The following is an 18,197-nucleotide window of genomic DNA, read 5'->3' on the forward strand; positions in this document are numbered from 1 at the left end:
ACTTTATGACCACTGACAGGTGAAATGAATAACACTGATTATCTCTTCATCACGGCACCTGTTAGTGGGTGGGATATATTAGGCAGCAAGTAAAGATTTTACAGATGAGCTACTGTAGCTCAAATTGCTGAAGAAGTTAATGCTGGTTCTGATAGAAAGGTGTCAGAATACACAGTGCATCGCAGTTTGTTGCGTATGGGGCTGCATAGCCGCAGACCAGTCAGGGTGCCCATGCTGACCCCTGTCCACTGCTGAAAGCGCCAACAATGGGCACGTGAGCATCGGAACTGGACCACGGAGCAATGGAAGAAGGTGGCCTGGTCTGATGAATCACGTTTTCTTTTACATCACGTGGATGGCCAGGCGCGTGTGCGTCGCTTACCTGGGGAACACATGGCACCGGGATGCACTATGGGAAGAAGGCAAGCCAACGGAGGCAGTGTGATGCTTTGGGCAGTGTTCTGCTGGGAAACCCTGGGTCCTGCCATTCATGTGGATGTTCATTTCACACGTACCACCTACCTAAGCATTGTTGCAGACCATGTACACCCTTTCATGGAAACAGTATTCCCTGATGGCTGCGGCCTCTTTTAGCAGTAAAATGCACCCTGTCACAAAGCAAAAATGGTTCAGGAACGGATTAAGGAGCACAACAACGAGTTTGAGGTGTTGACTTGGCCTCCAAATTCCCCAGATCTCAATCCAATCGAGCATCTGTGGGATGTACTGGACAGACAAGTCTGGTCCATGGAGGCCCCACCTCGCAGCTTACAGGAGTTAAAGGATCTGCTGCTAACATCTTGGTGCCAGATACCACAGCACACCTTCAGGGGTCTAGTGGAGTCCATGCCTCGACGCGTCAGGGCTGTTTTGGTAGCAAAAGGGGAAACAACACAATATTAGGAAGGTGGTCATAATGTTATGCCTAATTGGTGTATATACAGTATGTGAAGAGAGAGAAAGAGGTAGATTGATCATTTGTATGATATTATAATACAAATATACAAATATGATATTATATATGATTATACAATAAATTATATGATAGTATATTTCCTACTATATGCTTTATTGGAATGGAGCTTTATTTGTACTCATTATAGAGATTCTTTATGTTTTCAATATGTTATTGTTATTACAACCTAATTATGAGTTGAAGTATTATTTAAAATTTTATTGTATTATAATTAGGGCTGTCGAAGTTAACGCGATAATAACGCATTAACGCGATTTCAATTTAACGCGATTAAAAATAATAGTGCCGTTAACGCAAATTCTAGTTAATGTTGAGACTTGACTGGTAGAACTACAACGCTCGGTTACATTATGTTAACATTATGTTAAAACAAACGTTTTAATGTCGGACTTGCCACCGTTTTTCATTTGCGGTTTGTTAGCATAATGTAACCGAGCGTTGTAGTGATGCACTTATAAAGAAATAAATACACGCTATATTCACAAGTTGTCGGGAGCAGAACACTTTTATTAACTTATTCTGTTAAGGTACCAAATACCGGAAAGCTGAGTCAAGCACGTTAGTCCATGCGCTATGGAAGCCCCAAAGGGTCAAAACACACTCACTTCGTGTAGAAACGGCCATCAAACCATTGTCACAATACAACCACAGAAAAGTCTGTTACAATAACTACGCCTTATCCCACCTAAAGCACTGCTGATCTACAATGTTTGCTGATGGAGAAATTCTAAACTACAATCTGACATTTACTGCCTAGTATGTGAGTGAATAAAACTCCCTTACAGTTTTCTCTTGTCCCAGCAGTTTTTAACATCAGTACATTTAGCATAAAATGTGTTCACCATTTTAATTGTAACATTTCACATAAAAATCCTTGTTTTCTATAACATTTACACAGACTTTTTTTTAATGCGATTAATCGCGATTAACTATATGAAATTCTGAGATTAATCGCGAATAAAAATTTTAATCGTTTGACAGCCCTAATTATAATGTAATAAGCAGCACATAATGTAATACCTTACTACATTATGTGCAAAAATATTATTACATTATTGGATGAAGATTTTATTACATTATCAGCAATTTATTACATTATGAGCTTTTATTACATTTGTTTTATTACATTATATTCAGTTATTACATTACTTGTAGTTATTACATTATGAGTTGCTACAACTGTACCCCAGTAAAAAAAATTTGAAACAATCTTACGATTACAAACCCCATTACCAGAAAGGTTGGGGCACTTTCTAAAAAATGCAATAAAAACTAAAAGCTGTAATTTGTTTTATCAATCAAACATTGATTTATCTGAAAAATCTAACCTGACTAAACAGTTAAAGTGACTTTACCCTGTCGTGTGCCTTTACTCCCACACCTCCACCACCGCACAGCAAAAGACCCATGCATCCCCACTGGACAGCGGCTAGGTGAGACGACCCTCTAGCCATTTGTAGGTCCCTAGAAAGTCAAGGAGCCATGGTAAACGACTTCTATGGAAGTCAAGGGCCCCATAGCAGGGGCCCTCGTGATCAAGGGCCCTCTTAGCAAGTGGCTGATGCTAGCGGTAAAGTGCCGCGATAGCGAAAGTAAAAACACGACAATATTTTTGTTAAGTAAAATATAAAAATAACTAAAAGACAATGAAATATCAGAATACATGTAATCACAATACACAGTGAGTGTACAGCAAGGGATTTTGGGAATCTGTCTAACCTGCTTAACGTTACTAGACATATATATATAGAGGGGGGGCCCAAAATTATTTTTTGCACTGGGGCCCATGAGCTCCTAGTTACGCCACTGAACTCTGTTGTTTTGCGTTGTGTACTGATTTTATGAAAACTATACGTGGGGGCCATGGCTGGATTACTGACCGGGCCAGTGGGGCCAGCGCCCAGGGGCCCTTGAGGTCAGGGGGCCCCGGGGGGGCCCTGGCCCAAAACATTTTGCGATGCCTATCAACATTTATGATACAATATATTTTTATTTCCGGGGGCCCTCCATTTTAAGGATCCTCTGACTATTAGGGACTTTGACCCCAGGGCCTCTTGGGGGCCCTAGCCATGCTTTTGGGGCCCCTAGCCATGCTTTTGGGCCCTAGCCATGCTTTTGGGCCCTAGCCATGCTTTTGGGACCTAGCCATGCTTTTGGGCCCTTTATGAAAATGGATGAGGCGTTGTGGCACTGCTCTGACTTCGACTTCTGGCTATTAGGGGTCCTAGGAAAGAGGGGGGCATATTTTTAGAGGGCCCTGGTTATGAGAGCCCCTACCAGGGGGCCCTAGAGAAGAGCAGGGCATACCATTAGAGGGCCCTTGATCACGAGGGCCCCTGCTATGGGGCCCTTGACTTCCATAGAAGTCGTTTACCATGGCTCCTTGACTTTCTAGGGACCTACAAATTGCCAGGCAAGCTACCATATTTCATAACAGACGTTTTGTTGCAAATATGCGATTCAGGCCCTTACTTAATGTTTCTGAATTTGTATTGTTTCAAAATTATTATGTTCAATTTCTATTAAGCGCAGAGACACAAATTAATTTAGCAATTTTGCAATTATTTAAATTTAAGACAAGCAATTTGTCTGATGAATGTTATCTTTGACACCGATTAAATTGAGTGAATTTGGCCAAGGGTGTCAAGTCAAGTCAAGTCAACTTTATTTATATAGCGCTTTTTACAATATACATTGTCTCAAAGCAACTTTACAAAATCCAGGACCAACAGATACAAAAACCCCTGTTGAGCAAGCCGAGGGCGACTGTGGCAAGGAAAAACTCCCTGAAAATTACAGGAAGAAACCTTGAGAGGAACCAGACTCAACAGGGCCCATCCTTCTTGGGTGGTCTGGAGGATACTTTAAATAAATACACGATTTACACAAATCATACAAACACAGAATTGAATGATCTAAAAGTCATACAGTGGTAATAAATAGATAAATAAACAATTAAATAATAATAGAGTTGTTATCCGCTCTAGTCTTCAATAAAGTCTGTAGTGATTTCTTGTCGTTGCAATTACTCCAGACCCGTCACATCTGACAGGAGCAGCATCGTTGTCCCGGCAGTCTCGACTTCAATCCTTAACCTCGGCGGGTAAACAGGTTTCCATCAGAATGCCCTCGGGGTAAAACAACAGAGAATGTAGTTAATAATGTACAATGCTAGTTGACAAACAGTTTTACAGAGAGTTTTAGACTCCGGCAGCCCTAATTATTACAGCATAACTAAAAGGGAGAGCGAGCAGGTAACAAGGTCATGAAGGCTTTCACAGGACATCAGCGCCCACCTCTCCTACCCAAACCAGAGTGATTGGACAAGAGAGGCAGAACGACAGCGACCCAACATCCCTGATCACCACAAGTTTCTATGACCAAGAACCCCCAAGCTCTGCGCCTTTGTCTATACTAATCAAAAGCCTGAGAAAATAAATATGTTTTCAGTTTAGACTTAAACATTGAGACTGTGTCCGAATACCGAACAGAGGCAGGAAGATTATTCCAGAGTTGTGGAGCTTTGTAAGAAAATGCTCTTCCACCAGCTTTGGTCTTTTTAATTTTAGGAACTATAAGTAACCCTGCATCTTGTGAACGAAGTGGACGTGCTGGGTTGTAGTAATTAATAAACTCACTCAGATACTGTGGAGCCAGACCATGTAGCGCTTTATAGGTTAGTAAAAGTATTTTGTAATCAATGCGAAATTTAACTGGCAGCCAGTGTAGAGATGATAGAACAGGAGTGATATGATCAAATTTTTTAGTTCTAGTTAGCACTCGAGCTGCTGCATTTTGAACTAACTGGAGTTTGTTTAAGGATCTACCAGAGCATCCAGTTAGAAGAGCATTACAATAATCTAACCGAGAAGTTATAAACGCATGGATCAGTTTTTCGGCGTCATTAACAGATAGTATATTTCTTATTTTAGAGATATTACGCAAATGATAGAAAGCAACTCTAGTAATATTATTAATGTGTGTATCAAAGGAGAGATCTGAATCTATTGTGACACCTAAGTTTTTTACATCTGGGCTGGGAGTAACAGAGAACGTGTTTAAGTTTAGCACCAGGTTAGACAACTTGTCTCTTGCAGCTTTAGAGCCAACAAGTAAAACCTCAGTTTTATCTGAATTAAGTAAAAGAAAATTACACGACATCCAGTTTTTTATGTCGTTTACACAATCTTCTATCTTACTGATTGTGTCAGTATCATTTGGTTTGGCTGATATATACAGCTGTGTGTCATCTGCATAGCAGTGAAAGTTTATGCCATGTTTATGAATAATTTCACCTAGTGGAAGCATATAGAGTGTAAATAATAGCGGTCCAAGTACCGACCCCTGTGGAACACCACACTTTACTTTTGTAGTTTCTGAGCATTTATTATTTACATAAACGAATTGAGAGCGGTCAGTCAAATATGATTGAAACCAAGAGAGTGCGAGTCCTTTAACACCTACTGTATTTTCTAGCCTCTCCAGTAAAATGTTATGATCGACCGTATCAAACGCTGCACTAAGATCTAATAGAACAAGAAAAGAGACACATCCATTATCAGAAGACATTAACAACTCGTTAACTACTCTAATTAATGCGGTTTCGGTACTATGGTTGGGTCTAAATCCTGATTGAAATTTTTCATGAATACAATTTTCATTCAAATAAGAACATAGCTGTTTGGAAACGACTTTTTCTAATATCTTTGAGACAAAAGGAAGGTTTGAAATTGGCCTATAATTAGATAAAACATGTGGATCAAGATTAGGTTTTTTAATCAGGGGTTTAATAACAGCACTTTTAAACAATTTAGGTACATACCCAAGGCTAAGGGATGCATTGATTAATGTAAGCAGGGGCTCTACAATAGCTGGGAGTAAATCTTTAAGTAAACGAGTTGGAACAGGATCGAGTATACACGATGATGACTTCGATGATTTAATCAACACAGTTAGTTCATTTTGGGAGATTGGATTAAAGGAATTTAGTTGGATTAACTCGTTACTATTATCACCAATGCTGCTCGGAGTGAGTCCATACTTAACATTGGCAAGTGACACACTCTGACTCTGAAGTCGTATTTTTTCTATCTTGTCATTAAAGAATTTTAAAAAATCATCACTGGTACAGTCGGGCGGTATATTAGATTCAGTTTCATTGACGTTTTTAGTTAATTTGGACACTGTCTCAAAAAGGAATCTAGGATTGTTTTTATTTTTCTCTATTAGGGATGAATAATATAAAGATTTAGCTTTTATAAGTGCATGTTTATACTCAGTTAGAGCATCTTTCCAAGCAATCTTATACACCTCCAGTGTAGTGTGACGCCACTTGCGTTCTAATTTCCGTGCTGCTTGTTTAAGTGCGCATGTGTGGTCATTGTACCAAGGAGCAAGTTTTTTCTCCCTAATCAGTTTAGTTTTGAGTGGGGCTACGTTATCTAAGGTTGTGCGCAGTACGGTCTCTAGGTTTTGAGTTGCCTGATCTAGTTCTTTAGGTTCTGATGCTGATATATTTGGTAATTCTGGTAGGCAGTTTATGAACGCTGCTGCAGTTGCAGATGTAATAGTGCGCTTACATTTAAAACGATTTGGTTGCTGTATATTATTGGACAGGGACACTTCATATATTAGTAGGGAGTGATCAGAGATTAAGTCATTCTGTGGTATAATTTCCAGGTTGTCTATGTTTATACCATAAGTAAGTATTAAATCTAAGGTATGTTTACAGCGGTGAGTGGGTCCTGTTACATTTTGGGTGATGCCTAAGGATTCTAAAATAGAATCAAACGCAATTTTGAGTGTTTTTCAGTTCTTTATACTGCATTATATTATTTTATAATATATATAAATATTTTTATATTATATTATACTATACTATATTGCATATATTCTGTTACATTCTTTTCATAGTCTTTTCAAAGGCTTATATATTATATTATATTACATGATATAACATTATATTACTATATATAATATATTAAACTTTGAAAGGTTCACAGCCTTTTTCAAGGCTAGTGTAACGTTGCTAACTAGCAACTCACAGCTTTTTTAAAAGCTTATTGTTATTTGCATATTACATTATTGATAATAGTAGAAGTGTAAGCTTTATAATATTAGTACATACATACAATACATTTACAATAACAAAAATTTATAGCTAAATAGTTATAGGTCAGCCTTTTTTTATTACATATTGTATCTGGTTCTACATACAATTTTGTGATTGTATTTTTTTCCTGAACATACAACATAGAAACAACATAGTAAGTATTGGATAGGAATAGGAATTTGCAAGACAAGCTTCTATATTTGCATCTTAAGAAACACTTGCCATTAATAACATGGATCCCAAACAAAGAAGTGGTGCCTCAAAAAGAAAAGCAAAAAAGATTAAGGAAGCAAATCAGGCAGATTTCCTGAAAAGCGTTCCTTTGATCTCAAACTTCTTTGAGAAACCGCTGAATATGAGTGAGACAAGTATTGCTGATGTTAGCAGTGATCAGAGTTCTAGCAATGAAGATGTGATCACCACTGGCTTAGTGTCACCTGTCAGTGACTATGTACCTTTGCAGACCCAGTCAGGTGCAGAGCAGGAATGCCAGCCCTGCCAGGCTACCACAGACCAGCAGCAGAAAGACCATGAAAGGAAAGTTGCAGGTGTGTCAGACCCACAATCAGACCAGCCAGCTGCATCGTGTGAGTGTCGTTTTTCAAATGAGGAGGGCAAGGACCCCAACTCCTGGTGTGAAACGGTCAACGACCCTGCTTTATGGCCCAGTACCATTACCGACCAAGCCAAGTCGATTCTTGTTAGTAGAGGAGAAGCTGCATTTCAAAACAGAAGTGCTAAGTACCCAGCCTCAGTCAGGAATAGAGGCATTGGGGGTACCAGTAGGAGCTTTACAAATGCTCCACTTAGTTGCTCTCTACCCAACGGGCAAACTGTGACTAGGCAGTGGCTACTTTACTCTCCTTCAACTGGCTGTGTGTATGGCTGTGTGTATAAGCACAATACTTTTGTTCATGGATTTTCTGACTGGAAACATTCAGAGCGGATTGGTGAGCATGAGGGGAGTGTGGAGCATAGGGCTTGCATGCTAGCATTATATAATCGCTCCAGAGGCACAGCAACAATTGATTCTGATATTGTCAAACAAATTGATGCAGAAAGACAATACTGGCGGGAAGTTTTGAAAAGAGTTGTTGCAGTCATCCAGTTTTTGGGGGAGAGGGGACTTGCTTTCAGGGGAGATGATGAGCTATTAAGATCAGCCCACAATGGTAATTTTTTGGGCATCATAGAACTCTTAGCCAAATTTGACCCATTCCTAGCTGAGCACCTCCAAAGGTTTGGAGGTAAGGGAAAAGGTTCTGTGTCCTACTTATCATCGACAGTGTGTGAAGAATTTATCCATTTGATGGGACAGAGAACAAAGCAGGCAATTGTTAATGAGATCAAAGAATCAAAATACTTCTCTGTTATAGTTGACTCCACTCCAGACCTTGCTCATGTGGACCAACTTACTTTTATTTTCAGGTTTGTTAATAATGACGGACATGTAGTTGAGCGTTTTCTAGCTTTTGAGCCTATTGAAAAACATTGTGGACAGTTTGGCAGAGTGTGTCGTTGCTATGGTGGAGAATCTGGGCCTAGACTTATCCAACTGTAGGGGCCAGTCATATGATAATGCAAGTAACATGTCGGGAAAGTACAATGGAGTCCAAGCTCATCTTAAACAAAGAAACCCTTTGATTTGTTTTGTCCCCTGTGCAGCACATTCACTGAATTTAGTTGGTGTCAATGCTGTTGACAGTAGCCCAGAAGCTGGACGTTTTTTTTACTTTGTACAGGCAATGTACACATTTTGTGCATCATCTACACACAGGTGGGGAAAGGTTTTCCGTGATACTGATATCAAACTCACACTGAAATCACTGTCAGGTACTCGATGGAGCGCACGAGCTGAGTCAACTAAGGCTCTTTGGAAATATTATGCACAACTGAGAGAGGCATTGAATGATATGTCTAAAGATATGGAGGAGAAATGTGTAACTCGAAGTGAAGCCTCTGCACTCTGTGACAAATTGGACACGTTTGAGATGGCCTTCATGGCATACTTCTGGGACACAATACTACAGAGGTTCCAAGCCACAAGCCTGCAGCTGCAGAAGCATGATATTGACATATGTACAGCTACACGACTTCTCTTGTCTTTATGAGACTTTGTGGCAGCACAGAGAGATAACTTTGAGGTGTTTGAAGGGGCAGCTTTAAATGTCACCACTGCTGTCTCCCAAGAGTACAGGCATGACCTCCAGCGTACAAAGAAGCGGAAAATTATGTCTGATGATGCAGAGCCAGGTGTAGCATTTAACGGAAAGGACAAGTTTCGGATCGAAACTTTCAATGTTGTCATTGACAAACTTGTGTCCTGTCTCAATCACCGTTTGAATGCATACACACACTTAACTAAGCTATTTGATGTTCTTTTCATGCCTGACAATATGTCCAACAGTGAGCTCACTTTAAAGGCTAACTCACTCGCTGCAGCATATCCTTCAGATCTGAACATGAGCCTGGCAGATGAATTGATACAATACAAATCATTCATAACAGAAAAAGAAAAATGTCCTAGTAAAATGCTCAAAACCATGATAAATTTGAACTCCTTGCCCAGGGCCCAGACTATCCTTAATCCGTCCTTGCTGACACACCTGCAACTTTTCTTTCATGGTCTTTCTGCTGCTGGTCTGTGGTAGCCTGGCAGGGCTGCCATTCCTGCTCTGCACCTGACTGGGTCTGCAAAGGTACATAGTCACTGACAGGTGACACTAAGCCAGTGGTGATCACATCTTCATTGCTAGAACTCTGATCACTGCTAACATCAGCAATACTTGTCTCACTCATATCCAGCGGTTTCTCAAAGAAGTTTGAGATCAAAGGAACGCTTTTCAGGAAATCTGCCTGATTTGCTTCCTTAATCTTTTTTGCTTTTCTTTTTGAGGCACCACTTTTCTGTTTGGGATCCATGTTATTAATGGCAAGTGTTTCTTAAGATGCAAATATAGAAGCTTGTCTTGCAAATTCCTATTCCTATCCAATACTTACTATGTTGTTTCTATGTTGTATGTTCAGGAAAAAAATACAATCACAAAATTGTAGAACCAGATACAATATGTAATAAAAAAAGGCTGACCTATAACTATTTAGCTATAAATTGTTGTTATTGTAAATGTATTGTATGTATGTACTAATATTATAAAGCTTACACTTCTACTATTATCAATAATGTAATATGCAAATAACAATAAGCCTTTAAAAAAGCTGTGAGTTGCTAGTTAGCAACATTACACTAGCCTTGAAAAAGGCTGTGAACCTTTCAAAGTTTAATATATTATATATAGTAATATAATGTTATATCATGTAATATAATATAATATAATATAATATATAAGCCTTTGAAAAGACTATGAAAAGAATGTAACAGAATATATGCAATATAGTATAGTATAATATAATATAAAAATATTTATATATATTATAAAATAATATAATGCAGTATAAAGGGCAATGAGCCTTTAAAAAGGCTGTTGGTTGCTGATCTGGTAATAGCAAGGTAAAAGTTGTAGTAAAAGCACAGAGCAAGTTCGCAAGCTGAACTGTCTGAATGTGAGGAGTTTTGATACTGGCAGGGGGTTTTATATAGATCTTGCATATTCACTTGGAAGTTCTCGCAACACCTGATTGGCTCAGCCCCCGTGGGAATTTAGGGCAATGTAACAATTTTTCACCACTGAGTGAGAGAGTGGGGGAGGGGCAGCCACTATCTACTACAAAAAATGCTGTTTTGTGTGTGTGTGTGTGTGAGAGAGAGGCATGGAGAGGGAGACAGGGGGAAGGTTTTGAGTATATTAAAAATGCTGTGTTAATGATATTAAATCAAGTTTAATTATTGTCGAGACCCCTTCACACTGCCTTGAAACATGTCAAGTCATGTCAAACTGTCATTGAATAGTCATTGAATAACAAGCTGAATAAAATATGTTTTCCAATAAATAATCCTCAAACAAAATATCAGGGTTACACGCATACGCAGCCACAGCTACTACAACAAAACCACTTGCTGTTTCATCATCTGTCACCAAACCAAAATTGTGCTACTCAGTAAAATTAGCTTGCAGTTCTGTTGTATGAAAAGGCACTTTTCCTTTCATGCATTCCTTTAGAGCTAGAGTGACCACTGGTCTCTTTACTGTTGTTTATTAAAGGGGAAACATGAAACTAGTCAAATGGCTTGTTGTTTTCACATAAGTGAAATCACACCCTTGGCCAAATTCACTCAATTTAATCGGTGTCAAAGATAACATTCATCAGACAAATTGCTTGTCTTAAATTTAAATAATTGCAAAATTGCTAAATTAATTTGTGTCTCTGCGCTTAATAGAAATTGAACATAATAATTTTGAAACAATACAAATTCAGAAACATTAAGTAAGGGCCTGAATCGCATATTTGCAACAAAACGTCTGTTATGAAATATGGTAGCTTGCCTGGCAATTTGTAGGTCCCTAGAAAGTCAAGGAGCCATGGTAAACGACTTCTATGGAAGTCAAGGGCCCCATAGCAGGGGCCCTCGTGATCAAGGGCCCTCTAATGGTATGCCCTGCTCTTCTCTAGGGCCCCCTGGTAGGGGCTCTCATAACCAGGGCCCTCTAAAAATATGCCCCCCTCTTTCCTAGGACCCCTAATAGCCAGAAGTCGAAGTCAGAGCAGTGCCACAACGCCTCATCCATTTTCATAAGGGGCCCAAAAGCATGGCTAGGGCCCAAAAGCATGGCTAGGGCCCCCAAAAGCATGGCTAGGGCCCAAAAGCATGGCTAGGGCCCCCAAGAGGCCCTGGGGTCAAAGTCCCTAATAGTCAGAGGATCCTTAAAATGGAGGGCCCTCGGAAATAAAAATATATTGTATCATAAATGTTGATAGGCATCGCAAAATATTTTGGGCCAGGGCCCCCCCGGGGCCCCCTGACCTCAAGGGCCCCTGGGTGCTGGCCCCACTGGCCCGGTCAGTGATCCAGCCATGTGTGTCAGACCCACAATCAGACCAGCCAGCTGCATCGTGTGAGTGTCGTTTTTCAAATGAGGAGGGCAAGGACCCCAACTCCTGGTGTGAAACGGTCAACGACCCTGCTTTATGGCCCAGTACCATTACCAACCAAGCCAAGTCGATTCTTGTTAGTAGAGGAGAAGCTGCATTTCAAAACAGAAGTGCTAAGTACCCAGCCTCAGTCAGGAATAGAGGCATTGGGGGTACCAGTAGGAGCTTTACAAATGCTCTACTCAGTTGCTCTCTACCCAACGGGCAAACTGTGACTAGGCAGTGGCTACTTTACTCTCCTTCAACTGGCTGTGTGTATTGTTTTGCTTGCAAACTGTTTTCCAGTAAGCACAATACTTTTGTTCATGGATTTTCTGACTGGAAACATTCAGAGCGGATTGGTGAGCATGAGGGGAGTGTGGAGCATAGGGCTTGCATGCTAGCATTATATAATCGCTCCAGAGGCACAGCAACAATTGATTCTGATATTGTCAAACAAATTGATGCAGAAAGACAATACTTGCGGGAAGTTTTGAAAAGAGTTGTTGCAGTCATCCAGTTTTTGGGGGAGAGGGGACTTGCGTTCAGGGGAGATGATGAGCTATTAGGATCAGCCCACAATGGTAATTTTTTGGGCATCATAGAACTCTTAGCCAAATTTGACCCATTCCTAGCTGAGCACCTCCAAAGGTTTGGAGGTAAGGGAAAAGGTTCTGTGTCCTACTTATCATCGACAGTGTGTGAAGAATTTATCCATTTGATGGGACAGAGAACAAAGCAGGCAATTGTTAATGAGATCAAAGAATCAAAATACTTCTCTGTTATAGTTAACTCCACTCCAGACCTTGCTCATGTGGACCAACTTACTTTTATTTTCAGGTTTGTTAATAATGACGGACATGTAGTTGAGCGTTTTCTAGCTTTTGAGCCTATTGAAAACCATAGTGGGGACAGTTTGGCAGAGTGTGTCGTTGCTATGGTGGAGAATCTGGGCCTAGACTTATCCAACTGTAGGGGCCAGTCATATGATAATGCAAGTAACATGTCGGGAAAGTACAATGGAGTCCAAGCTCATCTTAAACAAAGAAACCCTTTGATTTGTTTTGTCCCCTGTGCAGCACATTCACTGAATTTAGTTGGTGTCAATGCTGTTGACAGTAGCCCAGAAGCTGGATGTTTTTTTTACTTTGTACAGGCAATGTACACATTTTGTGCATCATCTACACACAGGTGGGGAAAGGTTTTCCGTGATACTGATATCAAACTCACACTGAAATCACTGTCAGGTACTCGATGGAGCGCATGAGCTGAGTCAACTAAGGCTCTTTGGAAATATTATGCACAACTGAGAGAGGCATTGAATGATATGTCTAAAGATATGGAGGAGAAAAATGTAAAACTGTCTGAAAATCACTTGGTAGTATTGTTGTTACATATGTTCATGTCGTTAATAAAAGATCACAAAAAAATGTTTAAAAAGTCGTGAAACTCTGATGGTTCGAGCTCAGCTTGTTCATTTCATTTTATTATCTAAGTATATTTCAGCTGGACTGTATTCCTGTGCACAAAGTGAGGTCCATGAAGACAGGGCTTTGACCAGTTTGGTTTGAAGCAATTCCAGTGGCCTGCACATTGAATGTCATTGGAATAAACTAGAACATCAATCCCAAACCAGGGACCATTTTTCACCATCAGTGTCTGTGCATGACTATATAAATAAAGACAGGTCTTGATTGCAATTGATAATATGACTTATGCTTTAGTAGCCCCCTTATTTTTAATTTTCTCAATAGCAAATTAAAAACACATTGCATGTGGTAAAACAAAAACAACCGTATATTAATACATGCAATTAAGGTTCTGTGAAATTCTAAAAAAAAATTCTGATCTAAAACGGGATGTCCCAGCTAATATAGCCCAGCTTACAACCTTATTCCATACACACCAGGAATATAGTGAATGTCAAATTGAATTTACAATAAATGCTAAATGTGTAGGCGCAGCGGTAAAACACTCTAGCACACCAGACCTGACTTCTCTAACTCACCGGTTTGAAACTCAGCTCTGCTACCGGCAGGCTGAGCGCCGACACGAACAATGATTGCCTGTTGTTTAAAGGAGGGTGCCGGAGGGGATTCCTCATAACTGATGAAATTACGGCCTCTGCTGGCTGATTGAGTCGGCACCTGAGTCGGGGGATAATGAGGATCAGGGTGTGGCTCTCCATACACAAACTGATCTACGTATGAACTCGCCTTGTGCAGGTGAAAAGATGCATTCGGCTACTGCACACATGTCGGAGGGGGAGTGTTTTAGTCATGGCTCTCCTCTGTCAGAGTGAAGGTCAACATCAGTAGAGAGGAAGCGTAATGCAATTGGGTAATTGGATGTGACTAGATTGGAAAGAAAATTGGGGGGAAATGCAAAAAAATGCTAAAAGTGCTAGCTTGTTAGCTCACTGCACAATATTAATTAATGAAGTGATGGTGTGTGAACAGGGCTAATAAGGTTCAGATTGTGTTTTGTAGAAGTCAGTTGTTACACTGCATTCTATTTTCACAGTTAATGAGACTATTACACCAGCAACTACTAGCTAATAAAAATGTCCTAAAATGTAGACAACAACCTTAAACAGTGGGACAGTGGTAGCCTAGTGGGTAGAGCTTTGGGCTATCATTTGGAAGATTGTGGTTCAAATCCAGGCTCTTAAGGCCCTTAACCCTGTGCTTTGACCCCAACTTTCAAACATGCGGAAAAAAGAATTTCATTGTACTGTACATGTGTATATGTTTATATGACAAATAAAGGAGTTCTTCATCTTCAAACACAATATGCTTTAAGGATATTTAAACCTGAAGTGTGACCTTGTTGTTATGACCATTAGTGTGCGATACTGCAAAATTTGGTATCGATCCGATACCAAGTAAATACAGGGCCAGTATCTCCGATATTGATACTGATACCAATACTTTTTAATAATTAAGGTAGATGCATCATTAAATTGCATTAAATTTTCATGACCTTTAAGTGTATTATTGTAATACATAATTTTTTTGTAAGCTGCTGCTCTCAGAAGGGTTGTAAATAAATTCAGTTGTTTAAAGCGGTCCAATTTCCTGTTTCTGGTGCTTTATTTTCTCACAACGTTACCATCATGGTGTATCACCACAAAGTGGCTAACGCATAGTTGTGCTTGCTGGGTGAATACATTTGTACAATTTTAATAGTGACCGAATACATTTACATTTACATTTTCAGCATTTAGCAGACGCTTTTATCCAAAGCGACTTACACAATGAGCGGAACACGATGAGCAGTTGAGGGTTAAGGGCCTTGCTCAGGGACCCAACAGTGGCAACTTGGTGGTGGCGGGGCTTGAACCGGCAACCTTCTGCTTACTAGTCCAGTACCTTAACCACCAAGCTATCAATACATGTGTCCTTGTTCATTTAAAATAAAAATCGATGCTATTCTGTTTACATTTATAGACACAAAGTCAAAAGCAATAGCTCCCATTCACCAAAACATGGAGTAAGAGCCTCACTATGCATACTCCGATTCATGTGCATAAGGTGCGTCCGTACTTTACGTACGTATAGGTTACACTATTATTTCCATAAATCGCCCCTATTTCTGTATCTGCAAAGCAAACTATTTAAAAACTTACAATCTTCCAATGCCTACCAATGTACTGATGTCTGTTAAAATTTTAACAACATAACGTGACGGTACCACAACAAAACACAGCAGAGCAGGAGGGGAGGAGTGAGGTGTGCATGTAAGATGTGAGAGGAGCCGGTGTGTGTACAGACATGGTTTCTGCTCTTTGATGAAACAGGAGAAACGTGCTGAATGTAGCAGCTTTACAGGTCCCAAAGAGCACAGTGGCCACCATCATTCGTAAGACCGGCCTTGGCCAGAGAGATGAGCAGGAACTTGAGGGTCACTCTGATAGAGCTCCAGCATATCCTTGTGGAGATGGGAGAACCTGTCAGAAGATCAACCATCCACGCAGCACTCCACAAATGACACCTTTATGGTAGAGTGGCTAGACGGCGCATGACAGCCCGAGTTTGCCAAAAAGTACATAGAGGACTCTCAAACCATGAGAAACCAGATTTTATGGTCTGATGAAACCAAAATTAAACTTTTTGGCCTGAATTCCAAGCGTTACGTCTGGAGGAAACCAGGCACTGCTCATCACCTGGCTAATGCCATCCCTACAGTGAAGCATGGCGGTGGCAGCATGATGATGTGGGGATTTTTTTCAGCAGTGGGATTGGGGCGACTAGTCCTGATAGCAGGAAAGATGAATGCAGCTAAGTAAAACCTGCTCCAGAGCACTCTGGACCTCTGACTGGGGTGAAGGTTTACCTTCCAACATGACAACAACCTAAAGCACACAGCTAAGAGAACAAAGGAGTGGCTTCGGAGAAAGTCTGTGATTGTCCTTGAGTGGCCCAGCCAGAGCCCAGACCTGAATCTCATCAAACATCTGTAGAAGGAGCTGAAAATGGCTGTGTACCGACGCTCCCCATCCAGCCTGAAGGAGCTTGCAAGGATATGCCAAGAGGAATGGGCAAAAATGTCTAGAAACAAGTGTGCCAAGCTCGTAGCTTTTTTCCCAAGACGTCTTGAAGCTGTAATTGCTGCCAAAGGTGCATCAACCAAGTATTAGGCTAGTGGTGTGTACAGATATGTAACCCCTAACTAAACAATTTTTGTCAGTAAAATAAAATTGGGTATTTTCTAAACCCTGTATGATGACCTGTGTCTTATGTTCACTTATTCAATTAGTGGGAGAGGTTTGGCCCCTTTTTCCACGCCTTTGTAATTAACACAAGAGCTTATTTTTCCTAAATAAAAGGGCTATTCTCCTAAATAAAAGAGCATCATGCTTCCTTACATGGAGTTTACAGAAAATAAAAAGGGGGAAATCGTCCTGTGATGTACATTAACTGAAAGCATGCAGTGAGGGAGACACATTACAGCACTATTGAAAAAGAGTTTTTGTCCATCTAACGAATAGTCCTTACTCTCTAATATTACCTTTTAGAATGCACTTTTACTATCTGTTTGGACTACACTGTCCTGCAGTGACTCTGTGACACTGCAAGAGGGTTATCAATGTACAGATCACAGATGGCACAAATTGTGTTAGCGAATATCCTCTTCTATTGGGAAAGTCAGTTGCAGCCCAGATAATAATCTATAAGTTGCTGTTGATGTTTATTTCAGACCCAAAAGATTAATGCTTTTTTAAAGACACAACACACTTATGAAAACTTATGAAACTCTAGTTTGTAAAATATTTTTTTATCAGAAGGTATTTGTTTAATTTATTTAGTCAAAGAAATGGAAAGCTTGCAGAAATGTTAAAAAAATCAATCTTTGAAAATCTCAAGATTTGAATTGGTAAAAAAATTATTATAGTATATATAATTTCAAATAAATATGTGCCCACAAACTATGTAATTGGTGTTACCCGAACCCTGCCCTAAGGGCACTCTTCCTCATCTCTGTGCAGGTGCCTCTAATCAGCTGGCAGGGGTTGTAATCGCATTCTGACAGAGAGAGACCCACATCCGGTTCTTTGTCCCGCCCCCCAACTGAGCAACCGGCCAATCGTTGCTCATACAGCCACTCAGCCTTGAACCGGTAAGGCAGAGCTGGATTCGATACGATGTACTCAGAATCCAGCTCTGGTTGCAGCATGTCTTTTTACTGCTGCGCCACCTGAGCGGCCATAAAAAAAATCTAAGTTTACAGAAAGTAAATAGATAGATGCATACATGAATAAATATTGTTTTCAAGTAACAAAATAAAAAAATTATACAGTATAATAATTTTTTATGAATAGAATAAAACACGGAGGCTACATCATAAACAGTGAAAAAAGTAGCAAATGTTTAAGTTTTGGTTAAATGTTCTTATTACATATCCTCGTATGAGTTTAATTTATAATCAAATTAAAATACACACGTATAATTTAAATCTCCTGATAGGCACGTTTAAGTGAGGTGCAATAAATTAAGGTCAGGCGACATAATCTTGCGAACATGATTGGCTAATCCTCGCTCCACTGAACCCTCCTACTTTTGTTTCTTCCGTCTCTGTGTC

This window comes from Trichomycterus rosablanca, chromosome 19 (assembly GCF_030014385.1).
Source record: "Trichomycterus rosablanca isolate fTriRos1 chromosome 19, fTriRos1.hap1, whole genome shotgun sequence".
In the NCBI taxonomy this organism is placed as follows: Eukaryota; Metazoa; Chordata; class Actinopteri; order Siluriformes; family Trichomycteridae; genus Trichomycterus; species Trichomycterus rosablanca.